At 39.0% G+C, this 17,642-nt stretch overlaps 1 protein-coding gene across 5 annotated transcripts in view; it reads right to left on the reverse strand.

Annotated features, from left to right (window-relative positions):
* The window catches only part of SGMS1 (sphingomyelin synthase 1), a 283,425-nt gene that overhangs the window by 91,286 nt on the left and 174,497 nt on the right, over nt 1–17,642 (reverse strand). For all 5 annotated transcript variants that reach the window (XM_054572796.1, XM_054572795.1, XM_054572794.1 and 2 more), the window contains one exon: nt 11,134–11,214. The gene's annotated coding sequence lies outside the window, so the exon portion shown is untranslated. The remainder of the gene's footprint in view (nt 1–11,133; nt 11,215–17,642) is intronic.

The following is a 17,642-nucleotide window of genomic DNA, read 5'->3' on the forward strand; positions in this document are numbered from 1 at the left end:
AGCTCTTGAGTTAGGCGACAATCCAGGATGTAATGAGGCTGGTAGCATCCATCAGACCTCCAAGCAGATTTGGATCTGACCTCTGACACTGTATGACCTAGGGCAGGATAATTATGTGCAATGAGTGGGATAAAATGCTCACCTAACAGAGTTTGACGGACAGATGATATGCAGTAATATATGCAAAGAATTTGGCACAGTGCTTGACATAGAGTAGGCATTTAAACAATGCTGTCTTGTCCCTCTGAGTTCTGTATCAGAATATCCAAAATTGTGGACAAACTGCACCACAATTTTTCTGTTATTCTTTTCAATGTTAAAATATCCAAAGAATTTCAGAGCTGAAATAATTCTTTGGTGTTGCATGGTCTGAGTCCCTTATTTAAGTGATAAAAACTGAAGAACCTTTTTGCTAAAAGGTTTAAGATTCTTGGATTTGGTTTTCTTATTATACAATAGAAATTTTATTAGTAGCAAAACAAGGGGCTTAAAATTGGAATGATTTTATTTATGCAGCAATCAAAACAACTTTTAAAAAAGTAAGAGTGAATTTGGAAATACTCTTTCTCTCTGGATCATTGTGCCCTAAATATTATTTTGGAATAAATATATTTAAAAGAAATTTTAAGTAGTTGGGAATTGGTAAATTACAGGAAACTATATATAGAACTGCTAAGTCCTGATGACCAATTAAGGAATAAGTTGATTACTATTGAGGGTAGGGAGTTTTTACAGAGGAAGAATTTTTTTTTTTAAGTTACAAATTAAAACTTCTTGGCTTTAGAGAAGATTTCCTGAGTTTAACTTTCTCACATATGTTTAGAATCAATCATTCTATAGGCCAAGATTTCTTTAAAATACTCAGCCAAATATGAGATCTTGGGTGAGATCAAGGGATCTAAAATGCTATTTTTTTTCTGATGTATCAGCAAATACGTTCTCCCATTCAGTGGGTTGTCTTTTTATTTTGTTGATGGTATTCTTTGCTGTGTAAAAACTTTTTATTTTGATGTAGTCCCATTTGTTTATTTTTCCTTTTGTTTCCCTCACCTGAGGAGATGGATCAGAAAAAATATTGCTACAAGCAATGTCCGAGATTTTACTGCCTATGTTTTCTTCTAGGCTTTCTATAATCTAGTCAAAATAATCCATTTTGAATTTAGTCTTGTGTGTGGAGTAAGAAGGTGGTTTAGTTTCATTGTTCTGCACATATCCATCCAATTTTCCCAGCACCATTTATTGAATAAACTATCCTTAGCCCACTGTATGTGCTTGCTTCCTCTGTAAAATATTAATTGACTATAAAGGCATGGATTTATTTCTGGGCTCTCTATTCTGTTTCATTGATCTATGAGTCTGTTTTCACATCTGATTAGGGGTTAATATCCAAAATTTATAAAGAACTTATAAAACGCAACACCAAAAAAAAAACAAAAACCCAAACAATCCAATTAAAAAATGGGTAAAGGACGTGAACAGACAATTCTCCTAAGAGGACATACAGATGGCCAATAGATATAGGAAAAGATGCTTGACTAATAATCAGAGAAATGAAAATTTAAACCACAACGAGATATCCCCTCATATTTCTCAGAATGGCTATCATCAACAAATCAAAAAACAACAAGAACTGGTAAGGATGTGGAGAAAAGGGAACCCTCGTGCACTGTTGGGAATGCAGACTGGTTCAGCCACTGTGAAAAGCAGCATGGTGAAACCTCAAAAAATTAAAAATCAATCTGCCGTATGACCCAGAGATTCCACTTCTGGGAATTATCTGAAGAAACCCAAATCACTAATTCAAAAGAATATAAGCACCCCTATATTCACAGCAGCATTATTTACAATCGCCAAGATATAGAAGCAGCCCAAGTGTCCATCAGTAGAAGTAGATAAAACAGCTATGGTACATTTACACAATGGAATACCAGTTGGCCATAAAAGAAAATTTTACCCTTTGCGACAGCATGGATGGACCTGAAGAACTTCATGCTAAGTGAAATAAGTCAGTCAGAGAAATACAAATACCATATGATTTTAATCCTATGTGAGCTATAATGAACAAACTAAACTAACAAGCAAAATGGATGTGGGCTCATAGGAAGAGAACAGGCTGACAGCTCTCGGGGGCAGAAGTTGTGGGGAAGAGGGATGGAATAAAAAAGAAAAAGGACACATGAACACAGACAACAGTGTGGTGATGGTGGGGAGGAGGGGGTGGGTGGAGTTGGAATTGGGTATAAAGGGGATAAACGATAATGGAAATAAGATACAATTAAAATAAATATATAAATTAATTAATTCAAAAAATGCTATTTTTTTCTCCAAACCAGCTTGGAAGACTAGAAAAAACGGCAGCAGGAGTCAAGAGCTCCTGTCCGAATCCCAGCTCTGCCAGTAAGTGGCCAGGTATGCAGCCCTAGGCAAATTGCTTCATCTTTCTCTAAAGACTTCTAAGAGTTCTTCTACCTGGAAGACCAAGTTGCGGTCAAAAAGGGCCAGCTCTGAAGTACAAGGCAGGAAATATAATCGATATTATCATAATAACTATATATGGCGCCAGGTGGGTACTGGACTTATCAGATCGATCATTTCGTTAGGTATATAAATGTCTAATCATTATGTTGTACACCTGAAACTGATATTGTATGTCAAATTTAACTAAAAAATAAATTTAAAGAAAATAATCTAAAAATATATTAAAATTTAAAAAGGGTAGGCACAAGATAAGCCTATAACTTAACATTTATCCTTAGGAACAGACATAAGTTGGTCCTATATCTTAGATTATATAAAGTTGATAATTCTCTCTTGATTCTCATATTCTTCACAAAGGTAATCTTATTGTTTTGGACACTCTAAGTTAAAATCTGGAATCACCTGAGGTTTCCTCCCTCTTTCTTGACAATTCACTATCAACAGGTCTGACGGCAGCTTCTAAGTGTCTTTCACCTCCGTACCATTTTTCCCACTCCTGGTTCAGGCACTCACCCCCTCATGCCAGGGCCCCCAGTGCTGAGCGCCTGCTAACTGTTGTTCCTGCTGCCAGCTCCCTCACTCTGCGCTCCCAGCACAGCATCTCCCTCACATGATAAAGGTCAAAGTCCAGCATGCCATCATGTCATGTGCCTTTCCTCTCTCTATCAATTAAACAACTATAGTTTTACAGTAGAGATCAAAATGAAAACATCTGCTTGACAGGCAATGTTCCTCAAACATTCATATAAATCAGTATGTGTTTTTAAGCACATCAATTATCTGCTTACAAAACTATTACCACCGATTATACTGTACTAGCCAAACTGATACTATGTTGGCGATTACATGAAAACCATCAGTTCTTCTATATGAGAAGACTATATATATAAAATATATGTGTACATGAGCAACTCAGTAAATTTCATAACACTACAGTCTGAAAAACGCAACTGTATGTGTGATGCAGACATAGATACACTGCAGTAGAGGAAAGAGAAAGGGAAAGCTAGCACATACAGGAAAGAGAGAAAATCTCATTTGTTTCTACTGTCTAGAATTCAGTTAAGCTTAACATTCAGAGAGTGGGCGCTCCATTAAGGAAGAAGGAAGGCTTTGTAAATATGTTCACTAGCTAATCATAATTCAAAGTACTTAAAAGATGTTTACAATAATTCTTATGCTTTGGATGTAAGGATGCAATTAATAATAATTTAGAACATGCTCACACTAGAAAAAGGATAACAGTTTCTAGAATGTCTTTGTTGCCTGAAGTTAAAATGCAAAGTACAATACAAAGATTGCCATTCTACAATTTTTAAAAAGTGACAATTAATCCACGGGCTCAGTGCTGCTTAGTGATTCAAAAGTTGGCCTCTGCCTCTCCAAAACCCACCTTTCACTTGAAAAACCCTCTGCAAAGTAACCCACCCGGTTCACTTGTTGTTCTCTAAAGCAGTGGGCAAACGACCATCTCCAGACCTGAGGTCACTCCATGCCTTCTGTTGGATGACTCTCCCTCACTCTTCTTACTAGTTATCACCCTGACCCATTCAGATCCTTGCCTTTCCTGAAACCCTTCTCACTGGCCCGAGCCCTGGGGGACTCTCCACTCCTCCAAATGCCTACAGACCTTTCTTTATATTTCTGTCTCAAAACTCACTTATAGGACCTTAGGACTTGACTTCTTTTGAGATCGCTGAATTTTCCTTCTCACCAGATGACTAAAATCCATCTGGAGACCTTTTATCCCCCCCAGGATCTAGTAGATTCTGAATAAATAGTCATTGTTGATACAATAATATTTAAGTTATATAACAATCACAAAAGAGAAAGTAAAACTTTCCTTTTGACTGTGACACATCAAGAATAAACAAATATTATCACTGTTCAAACCAGTTGGCAAGCAGGACTCAAACGGCAGATGCGTTTCTTTGCTCTCTACGACACATTGCAGTAATACAGAATGCTACTACCAAAAAAGCTAATCTGATAGTTCCTAAAGGGAAGTAAAGTTTACAAGCGTGTTGTCACATAAAATCTCAGTTCCCCAAACACTAACCTACTGAAGAGAAGTGAAGTGTTATGTCATTCTATCTTCCCTTCTGAGTAAGGAACACAAATGTATATATTTGATAAGCTTGACAAAGTACCAATTCCCCCTTAAATAGAAACAGCTCCCTCAGTGTACATGGTATAGCCATGAACAGCTACCTCATTACCTGTAAGTGCTCCCATAGATGGTAGCAAAGGGCACTTCTTCAAGGCCACTCTCGTAACTACTAGAAACATCTTAAGTATCCATTTGTTTACATGGTTTAAAATCAAAAGTTATATGGCATTTGCATTAGAGCAAGCCTCTGTCAAAAGACTCATACACACACACAGTCACTAGTATCCTGTAATTAGTGCTAATACATATATATACTTTATGAGATGGGAATAAATGCTATGCCTATTCTCAAAAAGCTCTGTCATAAAACAACTATCCTACTGTGCAATTATATTTATTATAATTGCCCGTGACAAAGACACTGACTTCTTAAACAGCCCAAGTATAAACAACCAAATGAATTAGTCAGCACTATTCTTTAACTTGCAGGTTAACAGAAATGGCACTTCAAGCAACACAGGTGAAAGCAAGGTGGGATGCTCTGACTCTCCATAACCCAGCAACAGGAAAGCCACAGCCGGGCTTTAGGACCAGCTCAAAACGAACTCCATCAGGACAAGAGGGCATCTCTGCTTCTACAGTTAGGCTTCGCTCTTCCTTCCTGAACTCTGCCTTCTTCCACTAACTCCTTGCTGTGCTACAAAGAGGGTCTATTTGACAGTTATCATTTTCAAAATTCTCAACAAAAAATCACACTCTTCCAGCTTGGAATGAGGCACCCACCCCAGTGGCCATGGTCCCATGTTTGGCTGCTCTGCACTAGAACTAATAGTTGGACTGGCAGGAAAAACAGTAAGTTCTCCAGAAGGTGAGTTAACTTCCCAGGAGTGGAAAGGAGGGCTCCTTCGCCCATAAATACCACCACTTATCAGGAAGCCCATTTCATGTCTACTGTGGAGGTTTATCTAAGCAGTCTTAAACCTCATAATATATTACATTCTAAAACTTCACTTTTTAAAGTCTTAAGTTAATGCTCTCTTGTGTGGCACTGAAAATGCATTTTATGAGAGACAAAATGTAGAAAGTGGTGTCTCTGGCAACTCTTTAAAGGTCTATCAAACTCATGATTTATCTGAAGTATAATGTTAATAATATTTCTAATATGACACGTGAACACCATTCATAACATTGTTCCTATAGGAAAATGTTTTTGAAATTCCACCTAGAACAAGAAAAAGATGCTCAATTTAATCCATTTACTCAGTATCTAGTAATGGCAGTGGCTTGCATTGTGCACATGTTATTTTACATTGAATTTGTACACAATAGAGCAAAACAGGTGTTAAAAAATGCACTAAACCCATGAGGAAACTGGGAGTCAAGAAGGTGCCTAAAATCAGTTGTCAAGATAAGTCAAAGCCAGATTCGAAGTCATACATGTTTGACCCCAAGGCCAAAACTATTAGGCCTGATATGGCAGCCAGGTAGGAGTGGGGTTACACTTAAGAAGACTGAGAGCTAATGTTTCAGACTCAGTAAATATCTAGATTTCTGTGGAAAGAAGGAACCAGTGGGCAGTCACATTCTACAGCCAGATATTAACTTTCTGTATCTTCCTGAGACGGTACTTTTCTGTGGCAGAACAAAAGAATCTATTTCTGAATAAGCCTTCAACTATACTGATGCTTCTTATAACTTACCAGGAAGATCATCTGAAAAATCAAGGGTCTATAAATAGCATCTTCATTAAAAATTTCTTTTGCCCTTTAGAATAAAGAGGGTAGGTACTATCTATTAAAATACCTGTGCAAGGTGTTTCAAAAGAAAATTACTAATACAACGATAACTGACTCACGTGACTCAGTTCTGCCAATATAAATGCAATCAATGCATTTAACATCATTCATTGTGTTTTACACTTAAAAACATTTTTGGTTATCAGTATTTAATATGCACAAGAGAATATATTTAACATATTTGCCAGGAAAAATAACTTTAAAATCAACAATTACAAACCCACCACCCAAGCTGAAAAGCCATGGTTGCTCTGAGTGCTCCTGTCTGGCTGACTGAGCCTGCAACCATTTTTTTCTGTGCATGGACAAAAAGTGTGGAAGTCCTTGGTTCAAGATGGGATTTTAATAATAAATGAACCTTGTGCCTTTTGAAATCAAAGTGAATAAGTGGTCAGAAGTAACAAGATAGAAAATAGTTGAATTCATAATGATGAAAGAAGGGAACAGTTTCGTTATTGTCTTAACCTCGAAACTCCTAGTAGACTTCTAGGAGCTTTTGGTTTCACTCATGGTCCAAACCCAGAACCAGTCACTAGGAATAGAAAATTAAGTTAGATCTCCTTAACAACTGTCAGATTATGAGACATACAACCTGATATATGACAGCTGAACTCCAAATTATTCCAAATTGAGGTAAGGTATTACTAAGCCAAGACAAACCAGTTTTCCCACGCATAGCCTTAAACACTTCAGACACCATTAAAAAAAAAAAAAGAAAAAGGAAAGGAAAGGAGAACTCTAACAACAATGCAATGAACACCACTTCATATATCATGGAGAAAATAACCAATGACATGAGGGGAAAAATTCAAATGAAACAGTCAATAATTTATTAAGAGTTTAATTTTGTTGTAATAGTGTGTTAAGCAATTTATATTATAGGGAACATTTAAGATATGTCATCTATAAAGTTAAAGTATTTACAATATATGCCAAAAGAAAGAGCATATAGACTAAACTACTGAATGAATCAGTACAAATTGTTCCACTAAAAATATAAATTGAGAATAAGGAAATCTAACATGTGCTACAAATTAAATGCTATGGTGAATACATGCTGCCCTGTCCAGTGTGGCTCTGTAGGGCATCGTACCACAAAGCAAAAGGTCGCAGTTCAATTCCCAGTCAGGGCACTTGCCTGGGTCGAGGGTTTGGTTCTGATCAAGGTTATGTATGCAAGGCAACTAATCGATTTTTTTCCTCTCACATCACGTTTCTTTCACTCTCTTTCCACGTCCCTTCCCCTCTCTCTAGAAATACATAAAATCTTTATAAATACATGCTCAGGAGGAAAGGGAAAAGGGCAGAAAAACTTAACTAACATAAAGCACTGACACAAAGGGCATCTTAATGGTGGCATACAACAAAGCGGGGTACCTAATGAACAAAGCTCACGGATTATAAAACTGACACTTTCCTATAGCACCTGACCGTCTGCCTTGTTCTGCCTTGTTCTACAGTTCCTGGGACACACAGCATCCTACTCTAAGGCTCCTGAAGGCTGGGTCTGGGGCTTGGATTAGTTTAAACCTCGATTATGTCCAAGACCTAAACACAGCACATGTTCTACAAAGGTTTGAATGTTTGGAAAAAAAAAAAAAAGGGTCAACATGGTCAAACTTAAATACCTTATGAAAATGCCTTATTTGAAGTGATAATCTCTGATGAAGGTTCTCCTCTTCAATGCAAGAAAAAGATATATTACAACAATTGTAATAGATCAGTTCAGGCTAAATTATGCTGCAGTAACAAATAGCATAAATATTCTGGGGGCCAATGATCTTGGGGAAAGGTTTGTTTCTGGCTCCTGTTTGGTTCCTTGCAGATCACTATGGCTGGTCTCCGTGTCCTCTTCACTCTGCCACCACGCCAGAAGAAGCTCCCCTCACTGGGACATGCTGGTCTCATGGCAAATAGAAGAGAATGGCAGGACGAGGCCATGTCTAACAAAGCTTCTCAAAAATGGCACGTGTCATTGTTGTTCACATTTCATTGGCCACACTAAGTCCTCTGGCCAAGCCATGGGGATCAATCCTGAGTGGGGTGGGAAAGCATAATCCTCCCACAGGGGCGGGAGATGGGTAGGAAGGAACAATAAATGTTTGACAAGAATATAATCACCACAAAGGCAATAGAAAATAGCTAAAGAAATGTTTTCTTCCCTTCAGTAATGACTAAAGAGGTATCTGATTATAAAAGGTAGTCCCTTGCTTCTATGGTACTTCATGCTGTTTTCATAACCTTTCAGATGTTGCCTCAGTGTGTCCTCCCAACCATCCCTACAGGTCTTGCCTAAGGGCCCAGCAGCGCCTGAACTGCAGAACTCCATGCATGGTGTTCCTTCCCCGAAGCCAGCCTTCCAGGCCTCGAGTTCACCTGCAAAGCGGAGATTATCCTAGACTCTTGCTAAGGTTTTCGAGAGAGTAAGTAAAACGAAGCACACACAAGCACAAAAATGTACCCAGTATATAAGATTGTATTATTATTGTGATATTGGTCCCCTAATCTTTAGATTTTAATCATAAAGTGTAGAAAATACATTTACTAACCATGTTTCCTTCACTTTTCAAGACCATAAGCTCCTTTCCTCTTGCAGTTTTTTTTCTACGGACATAGACACTTGTCCCAGCTTCTGTTGCCTGTTCACTCCCTGATGGGTTGATTTCTTAAGACTCAAAAAGTTTTGGAAAGCAGAACTATTAATAATTTTTATTTCTTCCCAAAGTAGAGAATTAGGAAAAAATGAAGGTATTCAGAATCTTCATTTGAAGAATGATATAGAGTCCAATATGGCTCCCAACTGAGAATGTATAAAGGGCTTAGCATCAAAGACCCTCTGTCTTCTACCTCCAGCCCTAATTAGCACTGCTCCCTCTCTCTATTTGCAATCTACTCAACTACAGCTCCAGCCTTCCCCTAGAACAGGATATTCCTTTCCCACTTCTGCCCCTTTGCTCAAGCTGTTTCTTCTACCTGCAGTGTTCCTTCCCTAAAGCACTGTCACAACTCTATTCAAATATCCTGCACAAACAATTCGGTAAGTGCACCACACACAGCTCATGCACAAAGATGTTCATTACAGTGAAAAGTTGAGAACTAAGATGCCCACTAATAGAGAACTAATTAAATACATTATAAGCCACATATACATGGAATGCTATATAACAATAACAAAGAATGATGTGGATGTATATTTCCTGATGCGGCATGATCTCGGTATATTGTCAATCAAATCAGGTTTCAAAACAATATTTATAATGACCCATTTTAGGGAGGAAAAAACTCTGTATCTAATCTAGGCATAGAGAGAGTATGGCAGAATAACAACAACAAAACCCCGTAATAGTAATAATAGTATCTCTGGGTAGTGATAATATTGATGAGTTTTCTACTCTTAATAATTTTCACATTTTTAAAGTTCTTTACAGTTAGCACTGTTCATTTTTATAATTTTTAAAAACATATTTTAATTAAAAGGCATTGCTAATTAAATACCCAACTCAAATTCCTGAAACCCTCCCTGATCTAGCTCCGTCATGTCGCACAGGTAATTTCTCTCTCCCACCTGTTCCCTGAGTGTTTAATACAGGGCAGGGTAAAAGTAAGTTTACAGTTGTTCACACAGAAAATAATACAACAATTATAATACAAGAATAAACTGTGTTTCACATATTCACAACTATAAACCTACTTTTGCCCAACCTTGTATATCTCTTATAACCTCAACCACATTTGTTTTGAAATTATAACGTCCTATGCTCAGGCTTGATTGTCATCTCCCAAGACGGAGTAAGCCTGCCTTATTTATGCTGGAATTCACTCTTATAACCCATGACTCCCAAGTATCCAGCAAACTACTGAGTGTGTTGATTTAAACCTAATGAGAGGCTGTAAAATTTACATATTTGAAGACTACACAACTAGCAACTCCCTAGTCAAAATTTCATCTGTAATGAAGGTGCTGAGTAATAGCTTAAGGCCCATTCTGGTGAGAGAAATTACAAATCAGAACATTTTATCTGGGTGAAATTTCTCTGTTAATTATTACCTCCATGTTTGCTTTCAAAGTTACCAAAGATACCCTTATTCAACTTGATTAAGACAGAGATCAGTATTTCCTAATCCAGAGGCAAGGCTCTCAGATTTCTATCCACAAGCTTCTGCTTGAAATAAACAAGAATAACTTTTGCAATAATCCAAGTCCATCCCTGACTCAGTAGAAACCATAAATGCCTATTGTGTTAAGAAGAAATAAGGAAAATAAATGTTTTAAGATTACATAAGGGAACTGATGTAAATGAATGTTTTGAAATATCCAAGACATTTTTTAAAGGTTCAATAAAAAATGTGCTTTAAAAACTAGGTGGGTGAGATTTAAAATAAAAACAACCACCACAATCTTAGCTGTTACTTAGCAATTTCAGGCTTCAATTGTTCCCTATAAAAGGCAAGTTAGAAAACCAAAGAAAGTGCTTCTTAGAAGAAACACGGAGATACCTGATCCAGGTTCCTTTCTTCCCTCCATTTTATTCCTTAAGATTTTAATCAAGCCCCTATGAACTTTAAACTGCCCAGATTCTGTTTTGTTTTGTCTCTCTCTCTGGAGATAATTCACTTTCATTAAAACTTACATTTCTAAATCAATAAACAAAGCCTCATACCAAATTCTTTCTTACAGAGAAAATTTTCTGTAAGAAAATTCACCTGGTAGTCAAAAGGATTCTGGAGGGCTAACAAAATTTTACTTACTGATTTTTTAAAAAAATTCTTGTCATCTTGGCTTCCTATAAGTTACTGGCTTTTCCCATTGTTCCAGTACATTTCCATCACCTGCCATGAGGAGAGGGAATAGGGTTAGTTATATGTCACATGAAAACCATTTCTCGGTTTCTGCATTAGTCTTTTCCTTTCTTTATACCTGAAACAAAGAGAAAAAACACATTTGTCTCTTCCTTTCTCCCCAGTCAAAAAGGAAGAAGAGAATAACAGAAGGTCACTCCCCCTCCCCCCAAGAGAAACACAATTTAAAGAGCAGTATTTCTATTGCTGGGCTTTGGGGTGGAAGTCACCTGTAACACCCACCCTATGCTTTTGGGAAGAGATTTTTAGTCTGTTCCTGGGAGAGAGCAGTATTAAGTAACTCCCTTTCTGTCTCTCCTTTCCAACTCCTTTCTTCCTTCTTCTCAAAACTGACTAATTTGCCTGGGAGCGCAAGAAAAAGCACTGACTTAGTACTTTTACCGCGCTGAGCTAGGCCACAGGGGCCACCTGGCGCCCACTCATTTCCGCACAGTGAACAGGACAGCTAGCTGCCTGCTTCTGAGAGGGCCAGCCAGCTCCGTCTGCTGCTGCTTTTTCTCCAGCTTTTACTGGATGACTATGTGAGGGTTGCTAGGATCCAATGCACGTTTTAGAGAAGGAAGTAGCTGACACTTCTGTGTTCTCTAATCCTACTTTATCAGTAATGACGCGATTATGTTGATCCCCATTTGAATCCCTGCTCTATTTCTCAAATTGTTGAAAACTTATAGGATAGGAAAGGTGAATAATTAGGCAACCCAAACCACCAAAAGACAATGCATAGATAAAACCTTGTTCAAAGTCCTACCTCTACAGACACAGAAAATAGTTTGGTGATAGCCTGAGGGAAAGGGGATGTGGGCTGGTGGAGGTGGGCAAAGGGGTAAAAATGGTAACGACTGTAATAAACAATAAAAAATATAGTTAAAAAAATAGTCCTCCCACTTAGCAGCCATATGACCTTGGGAAAATCATTTCATCTTTTCCCAGCCTCAATTTCTTCATTTCTGAAAAAGGATCAAAGGCCTCCCACTATACTTTATGGTTGTAAGGATTAAATACAATGAAAATGATAATCTGCCCAAGTCAAGCGTGTTTTGGTCTGACAGGGACATTATCCCGGCCCCAGGAACACCCCATGCTCAGTGATCAGACTTGCTATTTGTCCGTATGTCCAATTTAAACACTGGAGATTCCTATAATTCGTGAAATAATGGAATATGCCCATTCCTTCCTTGGAATGGAAGCACAGCACAGTGCCTTCCTTTTTCCAAGAGGAAGTCATTCAGAATATCTTACTTTTTGTTTTCTAATTTCATAACATTATGGGGTGTACAACCTAGGGACAGGAAGTTCTGCTTTCTTTCCCTTCACAGAAGAGCACCAAATGAACTCAACTTCTACCAGTCAGAATGCAACTAACACTCATTTTACATGAAGAACATTTGGTTTCAAGTAGACAACACATAAAATAGGGACCTACCAACTGTCCTCGCCTGAAGCCTCAGTGTTAAGTCATTCCGAGAGATTAATAATAATTATAAAAAGGCTCGTACACGGATGTGCCATGAGCGACGGTGTCAGTTCAATTATAGAATAGACAGAAACCTCAAGGTATCCAAACCATTAGGGTGTATGTATGTGTTCAGGTGTGTGACATACAAAAGGGTGAGAATGAAGCAAACACCACATAAATCCAGAGAGTTTCCTAGTAACAAAGAAAGAACTTGCCGATATCAATAAAAATAGCAGGGAAGGACTGGGGAGTCAAGGAACATGCTCACTGGCTAGCTAGAGCTTTAGATGCCACTTGGCCACTTGGCATCTTTTAGATGCCTTTTAAAATGATGGGAAATGTAGAAAGCTTTCTTACAGGTTTAAAATAAACAGGCTTGAACTCTACCTCTGCTATTTAACTGCAGTGTGGTCTTTGCTAGGCAATTTAATCTTCCTAAGCCTCAGTTTCCAAGTCTATAAAATACCTTGGAGAGTAGTTATTTAGATTAGAGATGATGTATTACAGTGCCCATCATAGACTGTGTCTCCAAAATATAATTGTAGTTACTATGTTTACTACTCTAAGTATGATAAAGTTCATGGTAACCATTGCAATTATGGTATACAGTCCATTAAATTCAGACCCTTTCCCCATGTGAACATTTTGGAGAGATACTCAAATCATACTTTTGACAACAATATACAACTTTTCTATTTTGCTCTGGAGTGTTAAATAAAAATCTCCATCTTAGTCGAAAGCCTTTACTAATGTACCAACAGAAAGCTCTAGCTATATATTTGTTAGCACCCTTCGTATCAGTACTAAGGCTTTTTATGATAAATATTTGAAAGAAGGAATGAATCGTTTCCATCAGTGCTAATTCTTCTGGTCTACACCGTAATGCCAAGTACTCAGCAGATGTCTGTGGGAAACAAAAGCCGCACTGAGAATGGCAGGCACCCTACTACCCAGGCTAGCTTCACACTGCAGTCTCACCAATAGTGTGGATTTGCGAGCTGTTTGCCGGGGGCGGGGGGAGACACACAGGTAAGGCAATAGCAACATTTACGCAGAACTTTCTATTTAAAAAAGTGTTCATTGACCCCTTATAACTCATCGCCTTTAGGACCCATTCCATTGATGCTGACTGCTCAGAATGAGTGGAGTACTTTCCTTTCCCTTCAAAACCAGTGTACAATTATTGCCCACAGAAAAATCTGTCTCATCACAGTTTAGTCACTCCTGATTTCTGAACACCACCACTTTATGTTCTAGAGTGGAAAGTATTTTAATACATTCAAGGAATCAAATTTATCCTCAAAGAGGTAATTTGCCACAACTCCAGTTACACAAAGGAGTTACAAGTGACTTCAACAAGACTTTAATGAACTAACCATTTGGCCAAAGTCACTGCGTTAAAGTACTGGAGGTGGGGAAAGGGTTAGAAGGTGGTTGAGATGAAGTTCATTTAAAAGAATACAGTGTGAAGGCAGTATCACCAGAATGAAAGCAAATAAGTTAGCTGGTGCATGTAAAGAGAATTTTCTGAACATACAATATAAGACCTGGCGGGGTTTATGAAAAGCCCAATATTTCTTAATCACGCTTCCTATACAGTGTTGAGATTCCATAAGGCACACCAATACTTGGCCAAAAAGATACATTCCTTTTTTGAATGTATGGAATTCTCCTCTCGGGCAAGGCCAATCCTGCTTCCCCAATGGCGGAAGGAGACTGGTGGGCATCACAAGCAAGAGCATTTCAGAACCAAGAGGCCAGAGAATGGCATTTGTACTAAGGCTGCAGAAGTGGATAAAAACTTTTGCACCCATAAGACATGATTATTTTGGATTCTTAGGCTCTTTCCTCCTAAGGAGTTAGCTCAATAAGAGGTTTTGGGGCTGCGTCTATGGGAGACAGTGCCCTATGGTCATTAAAAGCATGTGTTCTGCAATCGCACAGAACCGCATTCCCCAGTCTGCTCTGAAGACCTCGAGCATGTTGTTTAATTTCTCTAAGCCTCCGTTTCTTCTTCTATAGAACGGAAGTAATAGCAGTACTACAACTTAATGTTGCTATATGGTTTTAAAAAAATGATGCCTGCAAACAATTCAATAAGGGTCATGGCAAGCAGGAAGTGCTCATTAAATGTTGTTGCTACTCTAAGAATACCGTCCTCATCCTGAGGAGGCAAAACGTACCAGGTGATGACCAGCAAATGGATTGGGGTTGAGTTTCATTTAGGAATAAAACATAAATGGCACCTATATCTTGGGAGTGAGAGTGATAGTGGCAGCAGCTTTTTGGCCAGTGGAAAAATTAAAAAATGTTAATACCAGCCATACAGATGCAAAACTGAATCCCTTGCTCGCGATTTCTCAGCTAATAAAGATCAGAGCTGCGATTCAAACTCTGGCAGCCTGGCTTTAGTCCTTGTTCTTAACCACAAAATGACACTGCCTTCTCAGCAAGGAGAGAGAGCAGTAACTGCAGACTGATGAAGGCCAGAGCAGGCCAGAGAAAGGCAAGAAATACCCAAGAATGACTGACGAGAGGAGGGAAATAATACAAAAGGGCCGTTATTGGGGCCAAAGAGCAAAAGAACCAAAACCGCTAATGACTCTAAAAACAGGCATAGCAAGAGATCCTAAAGGGATGCACCATGAAAGTGAACTAGTTTTGGAATTTAGCACTTGCTTAAAGACAACAGTGACCAGAAGACACAAAAGCTGAGGAGATCCCACTCAGGTCCTTTATATGATATAAGCCACATTATGACTCAGAAACATCTACTAGGAAAGGTGTTACACACTCAAAATTTCAGCTGGCAAGGGAGGGCCCTATAGCATGAGAGCTGCTTACCAAGAGTTTCTGCTACCTTTTTCTTGCATTTCTATAGCCAAAGGGAGGAGGAAAAGCCACCTGGGATTGTTGAATTCTCTGCAGGTCAGGAGGAGGGAAGAAGACAGAGGGATGGAAAACATGCTCCTAGTTAAGTAGGAAGATGCACAGAACAGAGGGTAAAGATAAAAGGAAGCCATGTTCCTGGCCAGCCTCAAATGTGGCCAACTGTAGAATGGCTACCAGGATCCCCCTCTCATTGTCCATGACTATGGAATCCCCCCGGCCATTGTCCATGACTATGGAATCCCCTCCTTCTTGAATGTGAATGTATGGGGAGGGGGAGCACCTGTGATTGGCTTGTAACCAACAGAACAAGGTAGAAATGGTGGAATCCACGTGGTTGCATCACATAGCATTGTAATGTCTATGCTGCTGCTGTAAGATCCTGTCCTCTGCTAGCCTTGAAGAAGCCAGGTGCCTCATGGTGAGCTGCCTATAGTATGAGTCATGGGAGGGCCACCTCCAGGTGACAGTCAACAAGAAACTGAGGCACTCAGCCAGGGAGCCCACAAGAAGCTGCCAACAATCACATGAGCTCAGAAGCAAATCCTTCCCAAGTAGAGCCTCAGATAAGAGAGCAGCGTAGTTGACATTTGACTGCAGCCTCATCAAGTACCTAGCTAAATCAGGACTAGACTTTGAGCCACAGAAACTGAGGCAGATTGTGCACCGATTAAGCTGCTGAGTTTGTAGTGATGTTGTTCTGTAGCTCCAGATGACTAATACAGAAGGGAAGTGAGGGAGGAGTCCCTGATGCAGTCACGTGTCCTTCTCAGGGAGGAGGGGAAGGGGGAGGAAGGCTTGGGCCTTCCTGGAAGAGTGATCCAGGAATAAAATGTCTAATTCCTAGGCTTATCATTTGGTCTTTCATTTGCTCTGAAAAATACAGTTTCAGGTTGTAAAAATGCATTTAAAAGGACTCTCATTCAGTAAAATTGATTTTGTGCTGTAGGGGTATTTTAATGCACATAATTTAAGCTTCATGCTTTCCTATTCAAGCTGTATTAGTGACAATAGTCTCCTTAGTGTTACCTGAGCAAAAATTTCAAAAAGTTTTTAAAAACACATTTATCTCACAATAAATTTAAAAGTAAAGTTAACTTTTTCACCAATACATTTAAGTGAAGGGAGTCAGTCACCTGGCACCATCAGATTTACACACAAGAGTAAATGACAGCCCCAGCGGGTGTGGCTCAGTTGGTTGGATGTTGTCCCGCAAACTGAAATATCATGGGTTCAGTCCCCAGTCAGGGCACACGCAAGAGACAACGGTTCACTGTTTCTATTTCACATTGATATTTCTCTCTTTTTCTCGTTTCCTTTCCCTGTCTGTGGACTCAATTGAAAAATAAAAAAAGCAAATGACAGATAGGCTGGTATTTGCATGCCTTGGTCCTTACAACAATCCTAACAAAGGTAGGCGGCTATTGCATTATACCTCTTTCTAGAAAAAGAACCTGAGGTTCAGAGAAGGATAGTGACATACCTAAGTTGACTTTCTCAGTGGCAGGGCTTGACTCTAAACTCAGCTGTTCTAGTGGAACCAAAGTTCGTGCTTTTCCTCCTCTAGGACACTGGGAAGTGAGAGTGATAGGAAAAGCATCCTATAAAGAATATGCAGCGATCAAAACTGAAGAGGAGAGAAGCCACAAAGACCGACAGTGATGCAGTGTGATGTGATGTCACGTGATGTGTCAGCCCCACTTATTCACCAGCACAGTCTGGGATAACTGGTTAAAAGGAAAAAAGGAGTGGGGAGAGGAAAGACAAGTCAGACAACAGAGATGACAAACAGATGGCTGTGGAAAATATGAGAAGAAACACCAAGCAAAATAAAGAAATTATGGGAGGCATCTGGTTATGGATTATGCCTAAGCTAGTGGTTAGCAAATGTCTCCTGTAAAGGACCAAATAGTATCTTAGGCTGTGTAGGGCGTATGGTATCTTTTGTAACTACTCAATTCTGCCGTTATCGTGCAAAAGCAGCCACGGGTAATACACAAATAAATGAGCATGACCGTGTGCCAATAAAACTGTATTTATAAAAACAGGTCTC

Source organism: Pteronotus mesoamericanus, unplaced genomic scaffold, assembly GCF_021234165.1.
Source record: "Pteronotus mesoamericanus isolate MK-2021 breed Mesoamerican mustached bat unplaced genomic scaffold, CSHL_Meso_final contig_24, whole genome shotgun sequence".
Classification (NCBI taxonomy): Eukaryota; Metazoa; Chordata; class Mammalia; order Chiroptera; family Mormoopidae; genus Pteronotus; species Pteronotus mesoamericanus.